This window comes from Branchiostoma belcheri, unplaced genomic scaffold (assembly GCF_001625305.1).
Source record: "Branchiostoma belcheri isolate BF01 breed outbred unplaced genomic scaffold, Haploidv18h27 scaffold140, whole genome shotgun sequence".
NCBI lineage: Eukaryota > Metazoa > Chordata > Leptocardii > Amphioxiformes > Branchiostomatidae > Branchiostoma > Branchiostoma belcheri.
In genome coordinates, this window is record NW_017802825.1 from 577,711 (window position 1) to 580,546 (window position 2,836).

Genomic DNA, 2,836 nt, shown 5'->3' on the forward strand with positions numbered 1-2,836 from the left:
TACAATATCAGTGACTTTTTGCGACACAATGTAAAATGTATCATTGTCATCATATTAAATCACTGGAGATTGGAACTGGAATACATTTTACAGTACACATTCTGGTATGGCTAATATAGTAATAAGACCTTAATAGCTTGTGTCTAATCGTCTGACAACCATCAGACACAAAAACAAATCTACATGTTTGTCAAAATAAGGCAAAATACAGTAACCTATGGTCTCTATCAGTACTGACCACATGAGGCACATGGCACACCACAATGTTAACTTTTGGGAAATATGTTGTAGAACTGCTCATGTATAAACAATCCTATCCACATCTAACTCCACTGCTGCCATGCACCCAGGGTAAGGCTGTCTGTTCTGTGTTTGCATGTTGGATGTCTTGGTGTTGGTTTGGAGTACTTCTTCGGAGTCATTTCCTGTATGATTGAACAAAAGTATCATTACACATTGATTCACATCACTGAGAAACATGTCACATGATTACGGTGCAACTTACAAAAGCACTAACTTACTTCAAGATAGCATTTACAAACATACATGTATACAATCTAAACCAAACATCATCAGCAGATCATGTTTAGTTACACTATTTTAGGTGCAGGTACCCAACTTTAAATTAGGTACAGGTCCAGACATGTACTTGAACTACGTGTTCACATAATGGTTGGCACTTGAACTTTAATAAAGACAATGACATGTGTACTAAGGTCTACCGGTAGGTTCTTTTAGGTCTTATTATTTCCATTCCCGGCATATTAGCGGTCTAGAATTTTGGACTTGTACCTAACCAATTTTACTATCTCTGTGCTGAATTTTACAGACACACAGCACTAATCATCAACATTGGCACCCTTCAGCTCAGGTACAGGTTCTGACCTGATATTTGTTTAGGAACACATTAATACTAATAAAAGTAAAAGTGTGGTGATACTGAGGAGTATGCAGGGCTGTAGTCTTACCTAAGGAGCCTGTAGCAGCAGTCAGGTACTCGAAGACTCAGACGCAGTTGCGTGCCTTTCATCTAGACTGTCCTCCTTACAACCTCTGCTGCATCTACCGTACAGTACATCCTGGAGGTATATAAAAGGGAAAAAAATTACACAGGTGACAAACTGTATCACATTATTTACATTTGTCAGAAAACTATCCTGAGGCATCCGCAATATACAATTTGTAACATATTTCTACCAGATATATTGTACATGTACATGTCTTGACGAATCAGCTGTAACTAAATACAATATCAACATTTTGCATTGGGGGGTTTTACTTAACAATACTACTTCTTTTTTATTTATTGATCTTATTCTACTTCTAGTTCACTAGCCAGTAGCCACTATCATAGGACAAATATATAAATTTTCACATTTTTTCACAGCTCTTTTTATCAATACACAAAAGTCATGTACTTACTGTACAGAAATGCCTACTGATCGTTGGGAAGTAGTAGTACAAGACAAAACCTTGTAATATTATACTTATATATATAATTTGAGGGAGGGGCTAGGGGGACGGGGAAGTTAGTTGGAGACATTCTATTGTTTCTAGCGAAGACATCAAGAAAAGACAGAAAAGTAAACTGAATATAGTCTTGTTTTGTTTTGTTTAATAATCATTTTCTGAAATGTACTTTTGCACTTACCGGAGGCAAAGGCTGTTCATGCTGCTTTGTTGTTTTGCTGCGATGCCAGCCGGACAAGGGGGAGGGGGGCGACGAAAGTTGCTAACGTCACTATTCGAAATTTGCGAGCGTTTGAACCGACATCACATCTCCCCTCGATTCCCCAGCCTCTCCAAAATTGATTTTCGATCATGGTAGACTCCGTTGGTGCCATTATCGCGCAGAATTAGCGACTTAAACGCCTGTTTTCTGTACAATCTCAATCTCCTCTCTCTCGACTCTGACGGTTTATCCTGACCGCCAACACAGTACGCATGCGTACGCTCGCTGGCCAATCAGAGCTCGGGCATCGGAACCGTGCCCGGATGTTGACCTAGATATCTCGCCTAATCTCCAAGCAGATCCCAGGGTGGCATAAGACAGTATCGAATTTATACTAGCTAGCCCCCTCTCAATATCCATTGGCTAGAGGGGGTCCAATACGGCGTATCTGATTCTGACCTTACATTTGCTTAATGATCCAGGTAGGATCACTTGTTAATTTCCAGAAACAAGTTAAAGAAAAATACTACATTCAAGTTTAACATTTTCTAGTGAATTCAGCCACTTTATATTGTACTTGCAAGTACTTGAGAAGCTTAAGAAAAGTGATGTCTCAAGCTGAAGAGATGAAGATATTCCTCGATCATTGCACTTCATAATTTCCTGTCACTTTAGATGTTGCTTCATATGTACGTAATTAAAAGCTGTTAATGTTCATAAAATGTCATCATTGTCATTGTCATTATACATTATGAAATGTGTATGTGGCTTTTATCCCAGGTCTATATGGAAGCCCCCCGATAAGAGCTTATCCGGGGCTTTTATATGAATTCTGCACTTCTATACCATGTCTATATGGAAGCCCCGAATAAGAGCTTATACGGGGCTTCTATACTAGGTCTATATGGAAGCCCCGAATAAGAGCTTATACGGGGCTTCTATACCAGGTCTATATGGAAGCCCCGAATAAGAGCTTATACGGGGCTTCTATACTAGGTCTATATGGGAGCCCCGGATAAGAGCTTATCTGGGGGTCTTATATGGGACCCCCGGATAAGAGCTTATCCGGGGGTTTTATATGGGACCCCCGGATAAGAGCTTATCTGGGGCTTTTATATGGGACCCCCGGATAAGAGCTTATCTGGGGCTTTTATATGGGACCCC

The 2,836-nt window shown here is 40.0% G+C and overlaps 1 long non-coding RNA gene across 1 annotated transcript; it reads right to left on the minus strand.

Moving 5' to 3' along the window:
- Nucleotides 1-7: 7 nt before the first annotated feature.
- Nucleotides 8-1,904, minus strand: LOC109464800. The gene is made up of 3 exons (XR_002139903.1): nucleotides 1,652-1,904; nucleotides 969-1,079; nucleotides 8-425 (listed from the first exon to the last, which is right to left on the minus strand). It is a non-coding gene; the product is annotated as an uncharacterized LOC109464800 (long non-coding RNA).
- Between the last annotated feature and the right edge of the window lie 932 nt (nucleotides 1,905-2,836).